Below are 11,090 nucleotides of genomic sequence, written 5' to 3'. Positions count from 1 at the left end.
GTTCCGTGCTGTTGCTTGGGTCAGCCTTGTTGCCAGGTTTGGAATGTTTAGCCTACCGGTGCTTCGGTGCTGTTGGGTTGCACTCAGAGTGTGAGCTCTGGGCGTTATTTCTCAAATACTGCGTTATTTGAGCGTACAGACCCGAGATATTCTGCGGAGAGGTGATTTAAGGCACGTCAGAACCACCGCTGCGGCGTGTGCCAGCGTCGGACACCCGTTCGAGTGATTGGGCGGAGCAGGTGAGTTGAATTTGGTGCTGGGTGGCGAGGTGGTGTTGGGGGAAGAGCTAGGCTAAGGAGAGCTTCCTCTTGCTCTGCCCCTTCCCATCTCAAATGGCCGCTTCCTGGGGAGATGGGTTTGTTGGGAGGTTAACTACAACGTTACAGTGAGGATGAGGAATCATCTTTAGTCCCGTAGGTATTTGCTGCCAGGCCGCAGCGTTGATTTCAGAAATTGTATTTAAAAAAGGGAAAAGAAAGGAAAGATGAATTCTTTAACATACTCTCTTTTCTCGGAGAGTAGATGGAGGAGCTTCAGCAGTGCCCTTCCTCCGGAAACGATTCCCAGTGTCTGCTCAGACACTGAGGAGGAAAATGGAGGAGAGCCACCCGATAGAAATAAAGGAAAGAAGGGGTCATGGATTAAGGGAAAAGAACTACTTAAAAAATTGGTGCTCTCTAAAAACGGGTTAAGGGTTTGGGACCTGCAGGTGCTGCCTACACCTGTGTGCGTTGCAGTCGTGCCTGTTGCCACTGAGCAAAACGGGGAGAGCTGCTTTGTCGAACGCGGCGTGTTAAAGCACGTGCCACTGCCTGGAAGAAAAGCACGGACTTCCCTCGTGTGGGCCTTCTTCCCTAGCGATCTGTGGTTTACCTGATGGTTTCCCATAAGCTGAGAATGTTTAAAAGAAAAAAAAAAAAAAAAACAAAAATCAAAAACCAACACCAACGTTGAGAGTGGTGAAGCAGATCCTCACGTGGGGACTCAGAATCAGCGGTGACATCACCATGCGAAGCATTGTGTGTGCTTCGGGTTGGGGCTGCTGCGAGCCTCGCAGCGGGGAGGGAGAGCGGATCCGGGGTGCCTCTGTGTCAGCCCTCTGCCCTGGTGGCTTTGTGAGCACTGAGAGTTTGACTCCTGTGTTCCCAGCTTTCGCTTCTGCACCTGCGGTGTGGCAGAGCCAGCGAGCTGCTTGCTCAGCTGGAGGAGGAAGAGGAGTGACCTCAACATTGCCGAGGTAAAGCACAATTATTGAAAAGATTTGGCAAAGATGTGGGTTGTACCAGCGCGGCTGCTGCAGCTGCAGCAGATCCGGGAACATTGGAGAAGATAGAGAGGGTTTTCTTCATGAAAAGAATGCTGTTAAAAGTGTTTTCATGCCAGAAATTAGGATAAACGCCTCTGTTGTTTGACATCCTCTATTGAGCTGGCACATTGGCATTACAGCGTACCTGGCACGCTGTTTGTATTAAAAAAAAAAAAGGTATTTTATTCAGGGCAGGCCAGAAACCTGCCTTGGCACTTGCACATCGCAGCAATGCTTACAGACCCTGCATCCTGGCTGCCAGGCCAGGATCTAAATCCGATGGTGCTGTTGGTAAACTGAAGCTCAGGAAGCGCTTCTGGGTTTTTTTGTCCTTCCATGTGAATTTTTACCCTGTGAAGATGGTGTATTAAGCTATTTTCGTAACAACAAATAGGTTTAAAAGCAGTTTCAGTTTAACATCTACACACTTGGGTGTTATTAACAGAGCTTTGTATACTGGGCTGGTGCTTGGTAGGAGAGAAAACATCAATCTTACCTGGGAAACCTGGACCCCCTCAGCTACATACTGCTATGGGGAAACTCAGATGTAAGAACACACTTAAATAACACCTCACCAGAGCTGTTGTGCTCCTGACCACCAAAGGCACCTTTTTCCAACACCGTCGTACTGGAAGTTGATGCAGCTGGTTCCATCCGTAACGTGTGACTGTACAGTGCTGTAAAAGAACTATTTTTTCACAGCTTTGGAGAAAGTGAAGCAGAGAAAACCACGCATAACCACTGATACCTGGACCCCAAACTGCCACAGACTGACGGTGATGCCCACTGGATATCTCCTGATACCCTGCTGCCTTCTGACTGCTCCAGCAGAAGTCCTGTTTTAATTAGCCAGCAGGTCCCTCTGAGGGAGGGACTTTGCTAAAACTCCTGCCGTAGGAAGTATCCTACGGGAGCCAAGTTGCTAAACTGATGTGTGGTTTTCCCTTAACCCCCTCACCCCTGACTTTCCAGCTCCTGACAGCACTGCCAACGTGTGCAGTGTCACCGTGTGCCAACTAGGTGCCAGCTGCCATGGTTTATATATTGTAAAATTAGTGATTTGGGACTCGTGAGCACTGAGGAGAGGCTAGCAATTGCTTAAGAGCTTTCCTTGTGTCGCTCTGGGGCAGGGAGATGGGTGAAACATCTTAGGCTTGAAAGTGATTCCCTGCAGAGTGACGTGCTCAGATCTGCACAACAGATCTGTCGTTTTGGTCACCTAATTAGATCCCTGCTTGAGAGGTTGCTTGCAAGAATCGATTCCTCTTCACCTTGATGTGTCAAGCTAAAGACAAATCTGTGCCGAAGCACTGTTTGATCAGACGAGTGCCTCAGTTCAGGATTGTTCTTTGACAGCTACAGAAACAGCAGGACGATCAGCGCCTTCAGGAACAGATGAATTTGATCTTGAGGCTGTCGTAAAACAGGTCCCTGAAGTCTGAAGACTCTTCAAATAGTTTGGGCCAGCAAGGAGCAGCTGTACGTGGCGGCTGCGGTAACTCGGTGCTCCGAGTCTCAGAGAGCGTGTTGACAGGTGACCCCCAGCTGGCTGCTGGAGGAAGCTGAGGCAGCAGTCATCTCTAACCTTTGCCTTCTTGGCTGGCATCTTTGCACTCCTGCTGTCAGTGGGTGTTGAATGTCCTTCCCGGCAGCCTCAGAACGTGCCCTCAGATGTAGGCAGCGTTTAGCAGCTAGAATTCCCTCAAATAGAAAGAGTACAAATGATGCGTTTTCTGCTTTTGCTTTGGAACTCTTAGCTTGAGGTTTTCCTGCAGGCCATGAGGTTTCTTGCAGCAGCAGGGATGAGTTGTGTTAGCAAGAGGCTGTTCTGTGCTTCGACTGTGGGAAGATGAATGGTTACGTGTGCACCGTTAAATATAACTTGACACCTAGCACACCGCACTTGCAGCCTGTGGGGTGCTTTAACAAGCAGGTAAATCAGCAGAGGCTGTTTTGCAGCCGGGGTGATGCTGGGTGATTAAAAAGCAGGGGCAGAACAAGGAGTTTCTAGTGTTTGTTCTTGCTTGTCATCCGACTCTCCACTTCCACTGTTCTTTAAAAAAACAAACAAAAAAAAAACAAGCAAGGGGTAAGCATCTTAATATCTTTATTATAAATGGAAGGCACAAAAGAGGCCAGCAACAGAGACTGTCCAAGAGAAATGCTTTGTGCTTTATAAACAAACAAGGAAGTACCCTTAGGTGGGTGTGATAATCCTCCTCTAATGCGTTTTTGGGGTGCAAAAATAGATTTGTTCCTTTCTTGCTCTTCTCTGCAGGACAAAGGCAGAATAGGCACTGCAAAGTTAGACCAGGGAGGTCAGTTTGTTCCGTACTGAGAAAGACAAGCCTGTAAAACAAACTAGACAGATTTTCTTTGTACTATTCATCTTCCTTCAGCAAAGGCAAAGCTTATGACACTTGTTGGTGTGTATTTCCAGACCCCCAGCTACTGGCACTGTAGCGCATCTCTAATTCTTTGGTACAAAAGGTTCAAAATCTCTTAATGCAAAAATTTTACCAGCACCCTGGAGCAAAAAAAAGAAATCTAAAACCCTTACCAACTTCTATTACAGACCTGCTGAGTGCACCAGAGTTACTCATTTTTATTCAGGCTTTCAGGGGCAACTTCAGTTGGTTTAGCGCTTGGATTGCTCTGTTAGCAGATGTCAGTTTAAAAAAAAAAAAAGCTTTTGAGGTCCTTTTTAAAATGAGACTGCGTTTTTGGAATTTAATCCTTGGTTTTGCTTTCTTCCCATTCCTTAGACCAGATCCATTCAGATTCTGAACAGCGTTCCCGGTGTGTTCAGGAAAATGGAAGGCAACAAGCAAAATGATGAGCTCCTTGGGCAGTCAAAAGAGCTAAATCTGGAGAGTGTTTTGAGTCAAACTTCCATGCTAAGGAGCACCAGTAATTGTTAGAAGTAGCTGCAGAGGAACCTGCATGGCACTGGGTGTGTTTCTGAAGGTGCTAAAGGTCCGAAGTGACGATTCCTATCCATACTAAAGAAGAGAAGGAAACCTTGCACTTAACTACTGTTTTTATTCCCTTTGTCCAGCAGTCAAAAGCAGTAACTAATATGAGAACCCAACTTTTCCTCTCTTTATTTTAGATTTGGGAAAATTCCCTGCCAAAACAATATTTCCTGGAAAATTCACTAGTGTTTGTGTGAGTAAAAGCTTCCAACCTTTTATTATTAATTTGTAAGAACTATTTCATCCACTTTTGTCCAGAAGAGTCAGAAATAATTTGCACAGAAATGTGCAGCGTTTTAATGAAAGGATTCAGAATCACTCTAAGTTGAACTGGTTGCAGGTTTTGTGACATTTAGTGTCTTTAAAAAAAAAAAAATCAAAATTTCTGACTTCATATCAGAAAAAAAGAAAAAAAAATGCTTGTGGCGAAATAAAATCTGTTGCAGCTCTGCTCATCGAAAACTCATTGGCTGTTAAATTGGACCTAAGTCGTCTTCTCTAACCTTTCATGATCCTGCAGCAATGGATGATGATGGATATATGGATTAGGGAACAGCACGTGATGGCAAACCTGTGGTATTTGCTACTGTACTGGGTCTGGCTGGAATGTTTACTTTCCCTGCAGCAGCCCATACAGTGCCGTACTCTGTACTTGCAGCTGGAACAGCAGTGTTATCACACCAGTGTTGTGTCTACTGCTGAGCAGCAGTGGCACAGCATTGGGCCTTTCTCTAACCCTCCTAGGGGGTGGGCAAAAAGGTGAGGAGAGAAACATCACTAGGGCAGCTGACCTAAACCAATCAAAGGGATATTCCATACCATGTGATGTCCCACTCAGCAATAAAAGGTGGAAACAGGAAGAAGAGGGGAGGGGTGGGCTCTCGTTGGGAAAACGTCGGTCCTCCTCTCGAACACCAGCTGCGTGCGTTGAGGCCTTGCTTCAAGGACGTGGTCAATCATGGCTCATTTGTGGGAAGTAGAGAGTAATTTCTTTCCTCTGCACTTCCATATAGCCTTCATTTATTTTGTTTGTTTGTTTTCCTCCCTTCTTTTTATTTTTCCTTTTCCCCTCCCTTTTCCCCTTTCCCTTTTTATTTCCCCTTAGTTAAATTGTTTAGTTCATGGTAGTCTTTATTTAATTATTATAATTTTTTCCCTTTAATTAAATTATCCTTATCTCAACCCGTGAGTTGTTCTTTGCTTTACTTCTCCCCCTCCTCATCTAAAGGAGGGGGAGTGAGAGAGCAGTTGTGGGGTTTAGCTGCCCAGCACGGTAAAACCACCACAGCTACAGCGCAGAAAGAAAAACCAAATTGCTTCCAAAAAATCAAAGTAATTCAAAATCCTTGGTATCATGCAGCCGTGCCACTGGCAAAGTGAGCATTCCCCTGCCTCTCAAAGCTTGCTGTACCCTTGATCTGCTGTCTTGCTGCTGTTAATTGATTGCAACTCTACATGTCTGATCAGGGCTACGAGTTGTTCTCGATATGGAGATCATACAACATATACTGTGCACGCTTGTGTGTATAGATATGTTTATCCTGTATGCATGTACATCCGTATGCATATTTGTGTGCTGGCCCCCAGATCCCTCATGTTACAAAGCATCGGCCTCGAAGGCATACTCATCAAAATCTTTTGTAGAGCCTCCATTTTTTTCTAGTTCCCTCAAAATGAGAGAATTTTTACGCGCTCTCTGTGTCGAAAAGGCAAAAATTCTGATTTTCACTGTCGCTCTCGCTAACTTTCTCTCACTCCCTCCTCGTGTGTGTATAAACACAGATGTGTGTATGCGTATGCACATCTGTGGATTTAGATGCACTGGTATGTTTTTTGCTGTACAGGTAATAAAGACGGGGAAAGGTTTTTGTGTTTTCTTAATAGGTGAAGAAATCTTGAAGACCAGAGATTGGAACATGCTGAATTTTAAATTAAAAAAAAAAAAAAAAAAAAAAGTTAAATTGTCTGGCTGTGGAAGATGGAGCCTCATTTTTGCAGCCACTTTGAATCACGAGTTCATCTCTAAATGCGCTGGGTTTTTTTGTTTTTGTTTTGTTTTCGTTTTTGTTTTTTATTTTTTTGAAGAGCTAACTAACCGTGGCTGCATCCAGTCTGAGAGAGCATTCAAATGGACTTGCTTCCTCTCTTAGTTATAAGCTGTTTAAAAGCGCATCCTATGTTTGAATTGTGGATGAGAGGTTCCCTTGGCAAAGTGAGGAGGAAAATTCTTCCTACCCCTTTATTATTAATTCACGGATTCAGTCTTGGTTCGGCCTACAGGAGCAGTTAACTGGAAGCCTTTGAAGATCGATAACTTTGCTGAGGTTTTCCAGGTAGGTGAAATCGAAGACCCACAGGGCCTGGAACGTGCTGTTTAATGCGTCCTAACTGTGTTCTAGAGAAGTTATTTGTAGCCATAGTTGATTATTGACTTGCATGTATCATCAGGTGGTTTTTTAAGGAGTGACTCCGTTTTCAGGCTTCCAGATGTGCTCCAGGTCATATTATTGAGGATGTGGAAGAGAACGCTTGCTGACAAAGCTCCTGGCAGCTTTACAGAACTTTAATATTTAGTTAGTTCATGTAACAGCTGATTTCAAGGCTTTGCTCTCTTTGAGAGACTGATAACTTGATTTGATTAACTGAAGAAAGCTGGAAAAATGTTCGTTCCTCATTATTTTTCACTTGTTACTTTCTTTCGGGTTACTTTTAAAAAGAAGATTTCACTGATCACAAGCCAGTAGAAGACTTTCAGCCCAAGCAAGGGTGAAGACAGCTCTCTCCAAGAGCAGAGGAAGTCCCTGTGGAGAGAACCCGAGCTTGTTAGCAGAACTCGTCGGCATGTCTAAACAAGGAGACGATTGCTACTTCTATTTCTATTCTACCTGTAGCAAGGTATGGCTGGCATTCCTTTGCTTTGCTTTTTTTCCCCCTTTTTTTCAGGAAGGAGTAGATTAGGAGGAGGAAGCACACTGGTCTTTGGTTAACTTGAGAACCAGATAGATTGTGAATTCAGTTGTAGCACCATTAGGCAGCAGCATGGCCATTTTTGAGGCTGTACTCTATTTTCCTTGTTGGTTTCCTTTTGGTTCCAGGGAGACAAATGTGCCTACCGCCACTGCGAAGCTGCTCTGGGCAATGAGACGGTCTGCAAGCTGTGGCAGGAGGGTCGTTGTTTCAGGAATGTCTGCCGATTCAGACACATGGAAATTGACGTGAGTGCCTAACAATGTGTTCTCAAAATAAATCCACAAAAGCATTTTTCAGTGCCGTAGGTGTACTGATTGTGCTTTTGCAGGATAGATTTGTTTGCTTCAAAATCATACTGGTTTCTGTTACCAAGAGGGGGGGTGGGAGGAAGCAGAGGGAAATAAAATCAATGCCTTAGGTATGTCTTAGCAAGATATTTGTTTATTTTTTTTTTATTAGATGCTGACAGTTTTCTCAAGAGATGCAGAATAGCTGTTAAATAGACTGCTAAAACCTGCTGGAGCAGGGGGGTAATAAACAGGCTGTTCTATCCTCATGGGAGCAGGCTTGATAATGAACTATCAGGTGTCTTCTGACCCACAGTCCTTCAGATAACGCTGTTGTAGCTGCCTGGGGTAGGAAGTGGGGAAAGTTAAAGGTGCAGCAGAACTAAGTCTCCAAGAAGTAGTTCTAGACAGGGTTAACCTAGGCAATTTCAGATGTTCTTTTTCCCTCTGAATAATCCTAGTATAATCCTAGGTGTATTAGTTTAAGCCACCCTCAACTGATGTCTGAGAGTGCCTGTCTTCTCAAACTGAGTGATGACCAAACTAAATGTGCATAGTGGTTACAGCTTATGCAAACTTTGTGAATATGCCCAGAAATACTACACTTAACTGAGAAACTGACCTTTGGAATGATGTTTCAGCACTGTGTTGTGACAGCTGTCACGATCTGGAGCTGTGCATCTCTTTGCAAGCCTCAGGTGCATGTTATCACGAGCTTTTCTTTCTTTCTGTCTTCAGAAAAAGCGCAGTGAGATTCCTTGCTACTGGGAGAACCAGCCGGGAGGCTGTCAGAAAGCCAACTGTGCTTTTCATCATGCAAAGGGACGTTACATCGATGGACAATTCTTACCACCAAGCAAGAGTGAGTTTAGGTCCTTTTTCTTTAAGCGCTGAAGAATTAATTTTGAGTATTACTTAGTGGGTGCCAATCCTGTAGGGGGCGTCAGGTAACTGTTCATTTGTGAGGGCAGGAAAAGGTCTGCAGTCATAGGTGTACTGCACCGAGTGTACTGCTGGTGTTTGTTTTCTGCTTTCGTGCTCAGCTTCTCTTTGCTTTGTGTGATGTTTGCCTTGCAGTTTGCTTCCTGTTGTTTCCTCTTTTGCTGGGTGGTAGGGAGATGTGTTGTTGTTGGAAGGGAAATCATTGTTCACGGTGTAAGCAGTGATGGGATGGGCAAAAGGAGATGCTGAATTCGTTGTCTGTGCGGGTTATCTGCCTTTGCTACCATCTCTTTGCATTGTGGTCAAAGTTTTAAACTGCCATATTACCGATGATCCTCCTCTTCCTCTAGCTACACTGCCAAGTCCGCCTGAGTCCGCGGACGATGATCTGAAAGTGGCTCAGATGTCACTGCAGCAAAACAAACTTTCTGTCCAGTCAAATCCCTCTCCACAGCTAAGGGGGTGACGAAAGTGGAAAACTCTGAAAATGTCCCAAGCCCTACACACCCTCCAGTTGTAATCAATGCTGCAGATGATGATGAAGATGATGATGGTGAGCATGTTTTGGTTCTTGGAAGGAATTTGTGCTGTAAATGAATGTGTAAATCTTTGGTTCTTGGAAGGAATTTGTGCTGTAAATGAATGTGTTAAATCTTTGGTTCTTGAAGGAATTTGTGCTGTAAATGAATGTGTTAAATCTTTGGTTCTTGAAGGAATTTGTGCTGTAAATGAATGTGTTAAATCTTTGGTTCTTGGAAGGAATCTTTGCTGTAAATGAATGTATAAATCACAGATGACCTGAGGTCTGACTAGCGATAGGGCAGGCAGTCTGGCCAGGTCACTGGTGGCTTTGTCTGGCAGTCAGTGGACAGAAGCTGAAACGTTGGAGGAAAGCTTAGAACCACTCCTGGCTTTAGCTGGTCTTTTGTGTAAAGTTCTATGTGAAACTAGGAAGGAAATTTCTTTTTTCTGTCTGAAGAGCAATGTGTTGTGTAGTAGTTAAAGCTGCAAAGAGAATCTAGAGTCCTAGATGTTTTGTCCTAGTGTATTCTACTTAGGAGTTCATCAGGTCAGTGTAGCTGTTTAAAAACAAACAAACAAACAAACAAACAAAAAAACAGCAACAAAGTTTTTTATATGAACCATGGGCTGAAGTGTCACTGCATGAGCTACGTAATCATGACCAACCTGGTCTATGCATAACTGAATCGATTTTTCCCCTTCAGACCAACTTTCTGAGGAAGGAGAAGAAACTAGAACTCCCGTCCAGCATCCAGCTGCGGAAGGCAAAAATGGATTACGGGTGATTTCCACTCGGAAAGGCAGTTCTATTACTACTAAACAAGGTATGCCAGCACCTTAGTAGGATAAATCAGAAGAACTTGACAGTTAAGTCAAAAGCAGCGTGGTGTAAAAACACAACAAAATGTAGGGGTGCTGAATGGAGTCGGTTATTTCCATGATCTCATTTCTGCCATTAATACCATCATGTGCCCATTGGGTCAGAAAGGTGAACTCCTTTTCTTTACTTTTGGAGAACAAAACAGGGCCACAGCATGGAGTTTAAATGGCTGCACGTGCAGCCTTGCAACCACTGTTGATAAGCCATATCTAACGATAGAGGGATCTAATATCGTGTAAATGGATTAAAATATGGATCTAATATCGTGTAAATGGATTAAAATTAAAACTACATTTTGAACCCTGAAGGATGAAAGGAGGGGCAAAATGCCATTGGTTCTATGGCTCTTTCACTTGTGAGGAGTGTTGACAGGCTTTATTCGAAATACTTTAGAAAGTTCCTGAGTGCTAAGAAGCCTGAGGACCTGTGGTCCTCAGTGAGTGCCTCTAAGCTTGTCTCATGAACTGTTTCCTGTTTTCAGAGGGCAATCTGAATTTTGGAATAAAAACACTTGAGGAAATCAAATGGCAGAAGATGAAGGAAAAAAATAAGAGACACGGTGGTGAGTTAATATTGCCTACTTTCTTATCCTGTTCACGGCAGGTGATGGTGACTGGGAGCTGCTTGAGGGACAGACTTCCATTTTTAGCCGGGGGCATAAAGCAACCTGATTCTCAGCCAGCTGGTATTCTAAATGGGAGTTCAAAGGGCAATCAGAGGCAAATTAGTCACCTCTCTTCTTTACATGCTCTGCCTGCTGTATTTTTGACAGTAACAAATCATTTACAGTTTTTTGTTCTTTGTGATAGTTTTTTATGTTGGGTAAACTTCCTTACGTTTTGGTTGCTCTGAACAGAAGGTTCTTCAAGATCTTCTCTTCGTCCCGTTGATTCTATGATTTTTCCTGCTCCAGAAGAGGAAAATGTCCGGACAGGGGTGAGAACTGTGACAGTGTCTTCCAAGAAAGGTAATAATGAATGCTTTTGTTTTGATTTCATTACTCCTAAACTGGAGGGTTAAGCAATAATTAAAACAATTCACCCATGTTAGCCTTCTGGTGCTGCCTTCTGTTCAAAACGTGCTTTTATGCTTAAAGTCCCTGGTTGTACTGGAAAGATTTGGTGCTCAGGTTAAGTGCAGTGGCAGGAGAAAAAAAAAAGTGTCAGTATGCCAATAGGGGGGTAACTGAAAAACAGAAGAGTAACGAG

The 11,090-nt window shown here is 43.9% G+C and overlaps 1 pseudogene across 1 annotated transcript; it reads left to right on the top strand.

Moving 5' to 3' along the window:
• The first annotated feature begins 7,122 nt into the window (after positions 1-7,122).
• LOC309890794 (zinc finger CCCH domain-containing protein 11A-like) lies at positions 7,123-10,610 on the top strand (annotated as a pseudogene). The gene is made up of 7 exons: positions 7,123-7,176; positions 7,377-7,496; positions 8,277-8,400; positions 8,831-9,033; positions 9,707-9,826; positions 10,364-10,444; positions 10,561-10,610. The product of its transcript is annotated as a zinc finger CCCH domain-containing protein 11A-like (transcript).
• The last annotated feature ends 480 nt before the right edge of the window (positions 10,611-11,090 follow it).

Source organism: Aythya marila (genome assembly GCF_965140915.1).
Source record: "Aythya marila genome assembly, contig: HAP1_HAP1_SCAFFOLD_360, whole genome shotgun sequence".
Lineage (NCBI taxonomy): Eukaryota > Metazoa > Chordata > Aves > Anseriformes > Anatidae > Aythya > Aythya marila.
This window is presented reverse-complemented; position numbering and strand designations above follow the sequence as displayed.